The 13,275-nt window shown below is 40.5% G+C and overlaps 1 protein-coding gene across 1 annotated transcript in view; it reads right to left on the reverse strand.

The window, feature by feature from the left end:
* Positions 1-13,275, reverse strand: part of LOC146320944 (low-density lipoprotein receptor class A domain-containing protein 4-like) — a 320,993-nt gene that overhangs the window by 291,719 nt on the left and 15,999 nt on the right. The gene's annotated exons all lie outside the window — the stretch shown is intronic.

Consider the following 13,275-nt stretch of genomic DNA (forward strand, 5'->3'; position numbering starts at 1 on the left):
GTGGCACTAAGCTCATTTCAGCCTCACTGACAGATTTATGGCATTTCCATCACCTCATGTGTCTGAATATGTGTGTGTGTGTGTGTGTGTGTGTGTGTGTGTGTGTGTGTGGCATTCGACTTGACGCCCCAGAAAGTACTGTCACAGTTGGCCAGGTGCCAACTTCAGAACAGTTGGCAAGACAAGACTGCAGTGCTCTGCACAAACCAGTGGCATCACACACACACACACACACACACACACACACACACACACACACACACACACACACACACACACACACACACACACACACTGACACACTGACTCACACAACGACCTACACACAATGCAGAGGTGATAGGATTCTTGCTAAGGCATAGATGTTCCCTCAGTACTGTAGTAAGTTTGTGCCATTATTTTCTGGTCCCAGCTGCAACACAGAGAGTCACTGCTGAAGGTAAAGAGAGCGTCCATTCAAACCTCCATATATAAACATGAATGCATTCAATATGCATATGCATAATTTATTAAGGCCTCTATTCTCAAACTGTGGTACGTGTACCAATGGTGGTACACAAACTCTCTCTAGTGGTACATGGAGGAATGTCATAAATATTTGAAAATGAAATAATTTATAGCAATATCAAAATGCTACAAAACCTTCAATTAAAATACACAAAATATGAGATAAATTTTGTGAACTGTCTGTAGCAGACCAGGGTAGGCCTACGCTACCACATTTTAATGTTGGTAATAATAGTGGTACTTGGAGAGCTCAATATTTTTTGAGGAGGAAGTATGTATTAATTTGTGTTTAATCACCTGACTATAAGAATCATGTTTTTGTCAGCTTAAAATGAGCTGTTTGCATCAACAGAGGGTGTGGTTCTTTTCCACAGAGGCCGCTATGTTTCATCACCATGTTTCATTTCGACAGACAAATCAAACACAGGCTCTAGATACTTCTTTCTTTCATGTTTTGCATGAAAGCTCACTGCTGTTTTCTACTAAATCTTACAGACTGGTACTTTAAAAGTTTTGGGAAATAATTTGTTTGCTTTTTTAATTCCATGAGTGAGGTGAGATTGATGCTAATGTCATGTCTGTGAATTAGGCGCACACATGGAGTCAAAACATAGTCTGACTCACCACAGTCCTGCCACTGGTCGCCTGCTTCAAGCAGCATCGCGGCGTCTGCGTTGTCAAAGTGCCCAGAAAACAACAAAAAGCCCTCAGAGCTGCAACCTAGATGCTGAAAATGGCAAATTCTTGCCTGGGACACTGATGGAACAAAGGTAAACAAGCAAACAGCTGATATCGTTTCTTTTGCCGTGATGAGTCATTTTAATGCGAGAGCTCGCCTCCCGGTTCCACCAAGACAAGTTCTCCCTTGACACTATTTTGCAGCAGCACCATCGCTGCATCCTGGGCTTAGCGCTGCCCAAGACGTTTGTGATTGGTTTAAAGAAATTCAGACAAAGCAGGGCATTTTTTTCTCTACAGCAGAATGTGTGTGTGGAGCCAGACGTCGCGCTGTGGAGAGACGTCTGGCTATGCGAGACTAGGACATAGTTATAAAGACTGGAAGCCAAGCATCCAACCAACAATTCTCAACTCATTAATTAAATCATATCTAACAAGATTAACTTGTAGTCAAATAGAAACGAAACATCAGCAATTAAAGGAAGATTTGTGGTCTAGCTATGCCTTGGTTAAAAACACCCAGGCACCATGACTGTGCATAATATCCAGATGTCTTGAGGTTGCCAGGTTTGGTACCTTCATCCTGTATAAAGACTATAACCAAAACCTGTGATCAATGACTGAATCTGGCAACCTCCACTATGGCTGCAAGACAATGCAGAGAAGTACATGGAAAATAGATTAACTGTTGTTTGTCGAGAAATAGTTCCAGCATGTGACATGTCCTTTCCCATCAGCAGTTGCTTTCCACGGAAAAAAAGTTGGATTCTGTGGAATTGCTGGATTCATGCAATGACCAATATTAAACCGTTGAGGTCAACACTGTCCAAAAGAGAGTAAGCTGTCAGACCTCACTGGCTGTGGTACAGATTCCACTTGTAGTTGACCTTCCAATTGGGGTTTGAACTGCTACACAAAGGAAGCATGGTGTATGAAGTAAATGGCACAAATACATCTCTTGACTATGTGACCCTACAATCCCATTAGGAACAGAGACTACTAGATGACTAAGTTAGCCAGCTAAGTGCCTCAATTTTTTGGCTCCTAGCACATTAGCAGTTTGCCAGCTACAGGAGTTCACCAACTGATACTGAAAATGCTGAAAGTTTAATCTCTGGGTAGGCCCAGTTTCAATGTGGCTAGACCCAGGCTAACTGTATCCCCCCTTTTTATGCCAAGCCAGGCCAAACAACTTCCATCTCCAGCTCCTTACTATGGTACATGGCAGAAATGAAATATAGTATGTTTTCATGAGTGTATAATCACCTGAAAATAAAAATCACTGTCTTTACGTTTCTTTAGAATGAGCCCTTTATATCTACATCCATTTTTATAGCTCTGCCATGTTGCACTGCCATGTTTCTACGGTAGCCCAGAATGGACAAACTAAACACTGGCTTTAGAAAGGGCATTTTGCGAAGGGGAGGGTGAGGCAAGATGTTGCCTCTAAATCCTACACACTGGTCCTTTAATGCAGACATGAAACTGATTTTGATCTTTTCATCTCACTCTTGCAAAAAAAAGCATATAAATATATTTTCAAAAAAGTTAGAATCTGCTTTTAGACATTTTTTAGCCAATAGGGGCAACATGCTGCAAACGTAACACTGATAAATTTTCATCTTATATAGATGTTATGGCTAACATGTAAATTAATTTTCTGGCAGACATCAAATAATATTATTATTCATTTAGAACCAAATTATGTCCACCTGATTTACTTTCTTTTAGCTTTGTTCAGTGTCCGCCAACTCCTGAGAAAAATACATGGTTCTTTAGCTGCTAAACGTTCCACTATGATCACCAACACCTAGTTAAGTTTGCCTGTCTGCTGTTTGGTGCTGGACAAGTAGTGTACAATGGGTTATAAGAATGTTTACTGATGGGAACTGAACCAAAATAGAAAAATGATGGGAAGTAAAACAATGAGCTGAAAGATGCTAAAATGCTCCATAGAGCTGAGAGAAACTGCAGACTGGTGACAATTAGTCAGACCGGTGGACCCCATTCACAGTACACATAATCACTTGACCTCTTGTTAAAATAAAGTGTTTAACAACTTTTTTATCCTGTTTCTTTGCTGAAACAGCTGTAATCCAAAAACATACAGCAAAATTGTATCCATTGTGTCCATACTTTCTTTGCCCCAATGACTTAAAACTCAGTGAGAACTTACAAGAGGTGTAAGCATCAAGTTCAATGCACTAAATCATACAACCTTGCCCCTCAGGTTAAAGAGAGAAGTACTCAGAGGAAGTCTACAACTTTAAGGACTTTAATGAGTGGACTGCAGGCGGGTGAGGCAAAAGAACAATTCAGCCGACTAAACAAAAGGCTGTCTGAAAATGTAAATCTCGTCCAATCCGCTGTCATAATGACTTCAGAGTGCTGCTCACTGCACCACCCACCTGCCACCACCAAGTTAAGGATGTAAACACACCTCGACTCTTTGATAGGGCAAGAAAGGAAAAAGGGACATGAAAAGGAGGTAGACGGAGACAGGTTGAGAGACTGGAAGAAAGGCAGTGAGTTAGTGCTGTCCCTTGGTATTCATAAAGACTCCCAGCAATTAAAGCTGTGGATTCACAGCCAGGGAAACTTCCTTGAAGGTCTTGGCAGTGACTCTGAGGCTATCCCTCCTCCACGCCAGCCCATATCCTGAACTAACCTCCGGCAGCTTCTACCAGCCCACAGCAAGCCCTGTTATCTCGCATTAACACACATGCAATCCTACCCAAGCCTACAGTAGCCTACACTAACTCACACCGGCTGACTCATTACACCCCATTAACAGACAAAAACACACACTTCATTTAGTGCAGCTGCCTAGTAACAGGTAGGGTATTTTTGCCTCCAGAGCAGCCTGAAGTCTGTCAGTAACAGAATCAACAGCTACTACTGCTAATTTTCATGCTATTTTAGGGGGTCTTGATATAATTTCACAGTCAAAGCTGTTTGGAAAAAAAACTCTTAATTTAGTAATTGTAGTCACAAGATATTAATTCAATTTACTTAGTTATTCACTGACAGAATGAGCCTGTGATTTAAAATTAGCTGGTGGAAATATACTGTAAACATTCAGTACATCCTCCAGTTAAGAACAAAGGCACCAGTGAGTCTAGATCGCAACTGCAAAATGTCGACATTTCATCATGTTTAAGTGTATGTTAATTAAAAATGAAAAATCTATTGAGACTAATGACTGAATTCTTCATAATAAGAATCATGTGACTGCATTAACTGGGTTCTAGTCAATCGCTAGCATGTGTTTTAATCATATGGGCCATATTTCCTGTCAGACCCAAGCAATTTACAGCAACATCACTAGCTGATGATTGAACAGTGCATCTTTACTACAAAGAGGCTAATATTAAAATTTGAACCTGATCTGTCTGTTCTGCAGACCAGCTTTGACCTTCCATAATTACCAAAAATTCTTAATGCCGCCAAAATCTGTACTTTTATCTTTTATCTCTCCTTGCATGAGCAAAGCCAAGTTCAGTGTCCACTGTATGAATGTCTGTGAAAATATCTGCTAACAGAGTCTTGTGTTCCGACTAACTGAGGTTTAAAGTTCTGGCACACAGACGTGTTGTCAGGTGAACTGCCCATTATTCCGAAACCCCAAAAGTCCGAAACATGTCCCACTTAGGGCTGGGCGATATGGACCAAAAGTCATATCCCGATATATTTAGGCTGAATATCGATATACGATATATATCCCGATATTTTTTCCGCAAAGTGAGAGCAAATGTTCAGTCAAGGTCAAAGCTAAATATGACATGTCACAAGTAGTTTTATTGAAACTGGCTATTTCAGTGAACAGTGGCAAAATCAAATGAATAAATAATAAACAGGTTTCTTCACCTGGTTCATGAAAAAAAATGCTCAGTTGTTCAAATAATAAAATTTAAACATAAATACTGTACCTTTTTTGAAATTAAAGCTCCGTGCACATTTAAATAAAAATATATCTTAAATAAAAATAGCCTATAAAATAAAATAGGCCAATCTTTTTCTGAAATAAATCTATTCATGAGAAAAGTACAATAAACATTTTTTTTAGTTTGACAACAATAAATGGCTTATTGAAATTGAATCCGACTTGTTCCACAGTTGCAACAGGGACCATATCTTTTGCAATGTGATAGGACACCGCTTTCGTTATAGTACACCACTTGTCACTTTTCTTTTCATAAGGCACACTGCGGGAAATGAGGCTCGCAGTGGGCTTTGTTTCGGGGCTGGAGCTTTTTCGGGTTGTGGATGGCTTGCAGCTGGGGCTTCTGCAGCGCGCAGCTTCACACACTCTTCGTACTGCAGTTTTGCCACTGTTTTAGGTGGTGAAAAAGATTTGTAGTGCTTCCACCCCTGGCTGTAACTTGTTTAGCGCATTCCCTACATATAACGTGATTTTGTTGCTCATCTGATACTTTAAAACCAAACCATCTCCAAATTACTGAGCCACTGCTTATTCGTTTACTAACCAATTCCTCCTTCGCGCGCTCTGCAGCCGTTGTTGCTTCCTCCGTGCTTGTTGAAGAGTGCCGGAGTGTCTCTCCCTGCCCCTCTCCCCTCTGTGCACGAAAGAGGAGGGGCACGCGGAGCAGTGCAGAGAGCTCCGGGTTATCAGCGCAGCAGAGCAAGGATCACAGCGCAAATTTGAACTATATCGATATATACGATATAGTCTAATTCCATATCACATTTAAAAATATATCGATATAATTTTTATATCGATATATCGCCCAGCCCTAGTCCCACTGGACCAAAGGTGATTTGTCTGACAGCCCATTATCCTCAAAACAAATGCCCATGGCTCAGAAAATACACACTCTCCCTGCAGTTGGGTTAGGGTAAGGGTTAGGTTAGAGTTAACCCTAACAACTCAGGTGACGGTGATGCACCAACTGAAGTAAAACTCTCATGATTTTGAATTTTCTTCTAATTTCTTTTTGTGCAAGGACAGAAACCATTAGAAATTAGAAATCAGAATTAGAAAGGACAGCAAACCCTGCACCAATTCAGCACCATGGACAGGGTTGGCAGTAACTGAACCATTATCTGCAGGGAAGATGTGTATTTACTGAGCAATGGACCTTCAGAGCAATGGGCGAGCAATGGGCCTTTGTCTTCCAGATAACAGGCTGTCGGACAAATGGGCTTTCAGTCGAAAAGGAAATTTCTTTGGATTACTGGCGTTTCAGAATAATGGGCTGTTGAAAGAATGGCATGGCACCATTTTCAATAGGCTAGGCTAATAGTTGATTCAACCTTTGCTCCAGTTGAAATTACACTCAATGTAGTAATAAAAATAATAAAAGTGTAAAACAAAATAGTAAAAAATGATGAAGCCCAAACCGTAGGAACAAAATTAACGGCAAGCCTGAATGTGTTTGGGGAGTGTCGACCAGAGAGAGTAGTGGCCAGGTCCAATGCTTGATCCTGGATAGTGGAGCAGTTGAGTCTGAGGTTACATCCGCACTAGTCCGTTTTTGTTTTAAGCATCCACACTACAACAGTGTTTTCAAACCCCAAAAACTTTTGGAAACACTGTTGACCCTGTTTTACTTTGAAAACTCTGTTTTAATGTGGACAGGCGGAAACAGAGATTTTTGAAAATGACAACCCAAACACCCATGTTTGCTTCCTCGTTGGATTTTATCAGTCACAAGTCATCCTTCCCTGATTTGCCACACCCCTACCACATGACCCACCGGTCGAAGAAAACACACTACATCAGCCTTTGATACCAGTGGTGGTGGTCAAGAGTTGTAGGCATTGCTGTTGTCTTTGTGTTACTTTCAGTGAAACTTTCACCTAATTGTTGGTCCAAGCAAAGAAATCTTTTGTCTTAATTTTCACCACTGTTGTTCTTTGTTAAGAGCATTTTCTGCAACCGAGCGACCAACAGCAGAGCAGACAATCTGCTTCCTGGTTACACTGGCATGCACATGCCCAATGTACATGAATGGTCATGTGATGTGCATTTTGTGATGTGTTAATATGGACAGAGATGGTTTCTATAACGGTGCTAAAAGGCTCCTGTAGACAGAGATCATTTTTTGTTTTAAAACTCTGTTTTAAATGAAAAAATATTAGTGTGAACCCTAAACATAGGGATACACATCCACTCACTCAAGTTAAAGTAAAACAAATAAACCAATTGTGGCATAAACTAATCAGTTCACCACTTTATCAACCCAATATGCACTTTTCATACTTTTGGAAGGTAGGGGACACTGGTCAAATTTTGCCAGGTGTTGTTTTTCTTGCTTTCCACTGAGACACAAACAAAGAACAAGACAACCAGAAGCAGCCTTCACCTGGCAGACAGTGAGTGGCAGGAGACAAATTCGAATGATTAGCAATGAAAAAGGCAGTAGCCTTGCAGCAGCAGACTTGAGGACGTGTCTGTCGGTATCTAAACACTGTTTCTTATGACAAGTTAACACAGCAGTCAGGACGAGCAACATGAACTCTGGATGGCTCAACATCTTGTCCACTCCATTTAATTTAGGCCATTGTTTCTAATATTACACCCCATATTAAAACAGGGGTGTGGGATTCATTACAGAATGCCAACGAGCAGGATTTTTTTCCTGATTTAAAAATGATGCTCCTGTCCTGAGGGCACCGTGACGTCATCTGTTCATTTGCATTTATGTGGTATCAGCAGTACCAATTTCAGAGGGTCTGCAAGTTTCTTCGAGTCAAAGAACTTTTTAGTGTGAGTTAGATTTAAATAAATATAACCTCAAATCAAAAACACGTCTTATCAGACTTCAGATTTGTATGACAGCTGAGTTCTGACCAAAAGAATCAGCGTTCCAAGAAAGTATAACCTTTTTAAGACTTGAATTTGAGGATTCAGAGCTTGTATTGAACACTATTCAAGTACTTGCATATATAAATAATAAATGGCTGAATACATAAATGATCCAAAGTTCTTGTATAAAGCACAGTCAGTGAATTCAGACAGTGAATACGCAAGGCTTGCCAACTGATTTGAAGGTATTTTGTGGCCGGAGTTGTGCAGTGAACCTGCAGCACAGTTGGAAACTGGGTTGGATTAGATGGAATATATTATAATAGATAAAGTTTCGGCTGGCAATCATTCATGGCCGACCAAATCACACCTTTTACTTGGCTTTAAAAGCAGCAACTTCTTTGACAAGTTTGTTCTGGAAGAAAAACTTGTAGATAAATTCTACCATAACAGCCTTTCCCTGGGGGAAAGTCACACAAGCAGATGATTCTGACATCAGAAAAACTGTTTGCTAATTTAGTAGAGTTCAGTGACATTAGATACCAACAGATGTGGTGGTTAACTACAAGGAAAGGAGCAGCTGGTCCCAAACCACTGGAGAGGATGTGGTAAACCACATCAAGCATCTATAGTATCTGATGTACGTTATTTGTTCCTGCCTGACAGACTTAGAGTTCTGTCAATTGACTATATTTATCCATTAAAGCTGCGGGAGTGTGTGGCGGCTGCAGACTTGCTGCTAGACGTCGACCCGTAGTTTGGACAAGTGGCACAAGAGAACACTCACTAATGATACATTATATTCCAGGGTATATAGTGTAAACCACACCACGTAAACTTCATGTAAATTAAATAATGATTGTCACACAGGGCTTACTTCCTTTTGCCAGAGGGCAGCACTGTGACTATGACTCCTAATTGGCATGGGACTCTTGTCAAACGTGAAGTTTCAGGCCAATGGGATCATGTTCAGTCAAGTTACAGCAACTTCCTGTGTAATAGCGAGACACTGAAATTTGAGGCAACGCCTCGGACATGTCATTCACAATACAGCATCATCAAGGTCTTAAGACTTTTTTGATCAGCTTTGAGCTGGATCTGGTCAACCTGCTAGGAGGAGAATATTAAAGCATAAAAGAAGTAATTTCCTGTTGCCAGTAGGTGGCTCTATGACTATGACTAAATATGACTGAATATGACTGAATATTGTCATTTAGATGTCTAGGGAGGTGTTCCAGGCATGTCCAGCTGGGAGAAGGCAGACTGAGGACTAGGTGGAGAGATTATATGTCCACCCTGGCCTGGGAACGCCTCGGGATCCCCCAGAGATGGCTCATGAAGCCAGGGAAAAGGAAAGGTCTGGGGTGTTACCTCCGCAACCCGATTGCAGATAAGCGGTTGAAGATGTCTTCAGGCCGAGACTCTTACCAAACATGTTAAGGTTGGAGCTGATTTGACCATCTACTCTCAAGTTTCATGGCGAAACATCAAAATTCAACACCACGCCACAGCTAATTTTCATGGTGAATGTGTCTTGATTGCACACAATGATTCTGATGTCAATCTGATTGATTAAAAAAAATTAAATAATAAATGAAATAAAATCAAAATGGCCAACTTCCTGTTTGGTTCAGGTTATGGTTCCAGGAGGCTTTTCTGTATGTCCGGACTCCATCCTACAGATTTGCGTACATCTTGGTCAAAGTCGGTGCTCAGGCTCTAATTAAAATGATAAATAAGTCACAAAAGTAGCAATATGACGATATTTTGCACGACAGACCTTTGAAGTGCTGAACATGACCAGAAAATCCTTGACACCGAACCAGCTCCACTTACTTCAGACACATCCCCTACTGTGCCTCTGCTCCCCACGCTGTCGCCGTCAAGTTCACAGCAAGTGGTCAAAATACCAGGCACAGATGAGGGGAAAAAAGTGTCTGTGCACATAAATTGCCTGTCACCAAAACAGAAGCCAAGAAAGTAGCATTTATTTTTCTACTTTGGTTTTTTTAAACTATTTCTTTCTTTCCCATCCTGACAGGATGTGCTTCAGGGTGTCACAGAGGCTTAGAGGCTCAGCTCCGTCCGACCTTCTTAACAATGAAGCTATGGATTGGGAATATACCACATGGAGACCAGGACACCTGTGATTGGTCAGCTTCTTATGTTTTCTCCCACATGTTTCAGATGCTGATAGTTGAAACAACATGGAGAAGGTTAAGGAAAAGCTCAAAGGTATCTTGAAATCAAATAAAGAGATTTCCCGTGCAAACTTTCTCCTCAGAATGACCTTTTCTCTTTGTCACAAAGTAAATGTTAAAAAGTAACATGACTACTTCAACTATGCCCAGTAATACTGTATAGACAACTCTTTGTTTCTGCTGGTCGGGTCTAGAATAGAGCCACAAATTTGTGAGACTCTCGCAAGATTTTCAGTTTCGGTCACTCTCGCAAGATCTTTTGGATCTGGGGTTCCCTTCTAGACACCATGTCTGCTGTAGCTTGCTAATAGTGACAACATGGATGATTGGATTGACAATGTTTAACATCGGCCCTCCAAAACTGACGAAGGTTCCTTTTTGGATGGCGATATTAATGTTCTTAAAACTTTATACAGTAGTTAGACGCTGGTTGTGACAAGAGCCAGAACAGACCACCTCTGCCACATTTAAAAGTTCCTTTCTGTTAGTGGTTTTGATCCACTATGACACATGGTGGTCCTCTATACACTCAGTGAATCAGTAGAGTCTCTGCTCTCAGACAGCAGCTCTCTTCAAGAAGTAAAGGCTTGTGTATTTTCCATTCTGTTTTTTTTCCCCCTGAAGTTGAAATTTGACAGTTGGACTGTTGGAGCAGCTGAAATGCACAGGTTCTTCCTGACATCCTAGACACTGTTGTCAAAAGTAATGTTACATAAAAAGTAAGTGTAAAAGTAGAAAACGGTAAACTTCTTATGTCAGCTCACATTCATTTGCGCTCATACTATAAGAAGACGCCACCACAGCGATGGTGGCTTGTTAACATCAAGTATTTTGGTGGATTTGCCTATATATCATATACAGTAATTAATCTTTTCAGTAGGTAATGTGATCCACCTAGCAGAGCCACTTGGAAAAAAAAGGGTTAAAAATGCCTGTTAAAGTTTTGTTGGATATTACAAATCAGGCAGTAGCATCATTCACTCTCCAATAACATTAAACAGGATTTGTTTAGACTGCATCTATAAGACAGACACACTGTTATTTGCAGGTGATCAGATTGGACTTGTTTGTCCAAACAACAAGATATCTGCATGGGTGTCAGCAGTAACAACATAAGCATCAGTAACTATGTGTGCTGATGATGCGGCTTTTCAATGCCAAGGCATTGGCAAACTCAGCGACCAAGGAGGAAAGAGCGGACTGACCGAACACTGGCAGCATGAGTGAAACAAATGCAGCCTGTGGGGGAAATATATAAATATATTAAGAGTTGAATGAATTTTGCCTTTTGAATGGCATCACCATGGCATCAACTGAAGCTCTGAAGCATTCAGTGCAGCCCTAGCTGGTGCACACTGTGATGCTCAGTCGTTGTAATGCACTTCTGTTTCTCTGGATTTGATGTCGTTGTGTCATGTTGCAAGAGAATGCAAAAGACACTATAAAAGCAGCCAGCATATACAGACTGAGACAAATCTTTAGAAATCTGACCAGAATCATTATATTTCAAACTACCTCCAAATGTAGCTTGGATATCAAATCAAATTTTGTATGTTTTTTTTTTTTTTGTTTTTGCTGTCCAGACTTTCAGATCAATCTGGATATGCCATTTTGAAAGATAACTGAAGCCAGTAGGATTGGGATGATGGATGAATATAATAGGGCTGGGCAGTATACCGGTTCGTACCGAAAACCGGTCTTTATTTTCGTTATGATATGAATTTTTCATATACTGCCATACCGGTGCATAGCCCAAACAACGTCCGGAACGTGCACAGTTTCAGCAGGGACCCATTTTACTGCTGCACACCAACACCACAGGTGTGCTTGCTTGAGCATGTGCACTAGGGATGTTCCTGGCGACTAATTTCTCTGTTGATTAGACGCAAAATTTAATTTAGAATAGTCACTAAGAAAACACAAGGCAGAATTTATTAATTTATAATGTTAAACACTGTCCGAAAAAAATACAGTGTGTATTAAGAGCCATCTGAAGACGTTAATCACAGTCTACAATCGCCAGATCATACTTGAAATGCTGCTGAAATGCGTGCTACTTTGCGCTGTGCAATACAAACCTTACACGCTTACGCTTCACCTTTTCAGACTGAAGAGGGTCACAGTGTCTGCAGGTAAAGGACCCAGAGCTAACATTAACGCTAACACTGCCAGCCTGACACACAGTGTGGCTAACGTTAGCAGCTAGTAGCAGCAGCAGCAGCTCCGCCTGCAGGTTTATGTCTGTGTCTGTGCTTAATGTGGTCATGTTTCTCCAGTCAAGTGAATATATATCAGCTTATTCTGTCACAGTCTACATTCATCTGTCCGACTTCGCTGATGTAAGCATCCGGTGTTGCCACGGTGCTCGGTTCATACGCGCTGGGTGAGAGGGGCTGCTGTCTGACAGAGCTGCAGCCCCAACTAGTGCCGTGCGGCAACAGATAACTGTCATCATGCATGAATGAAATATTGACAAATATTTCATTTTTAAATATTTTAAATGACTATTATTTCTGGTGTCGACTAGCGTGGGTGGGGACGTTTAATTGTATAGTCGTCCATGTGATGGTAACCATACTTTGAAGGGGTAATGCTTTTACCTGTCTGGGCATGAAAAAAATATGATACAATCCTTATGACAGTAAAATGGTATATTTAAAGTAGTAAGTTGCAGTAATTCTGTCCTCGGTAGAAGGAAATGAGAGTAAGAACAGTGTTGCATGAAAAAAAAAAAACGTCAAATACTGTGAAACCGATATGATTTTTTTAAATAAAACGTGATATGAAAATTTTGTCATACCGCCCAGCCCTAGAATATAATCAGTTTATATTTAGTTTAAGTTTAGTTTTGTTAATCGCTTAATCGGTTTGAGTAATTTTTTAAAGAAAAAAGTAAAAATTCTCTGATTTCATTTTCTTAAATGTGAATATTTTCTGGTTTCTTTGCTCTTCAATGACAGTAAACTGAATATCTTTGGGTTGTGGACAAAACAAGACATTTGTGAGCATTATCTTGAGTTTTGGGAAGCACTGATCAATATTTTTGACATTTTCTAATCGATTAATCTTGAAAATAATTGACATTTTGACTGACTATGAAAATAATCATTAGTTGCAGCT

This window comes from Lutjanus erythropterus, chromosome 9 (assembly GCF_056507025.1).
Source record: "Lutjanus erythropterus isolate fLutEry1 chromosome 9, fLutEry1.hap2, whole genome shotgun sequence".
NCBI lineage: Eukaryota > Metazoa > Chordata > Actinopteri > Lutjaniformes > Lutjanidae > Lutjanus > Lutjanus erythropterus.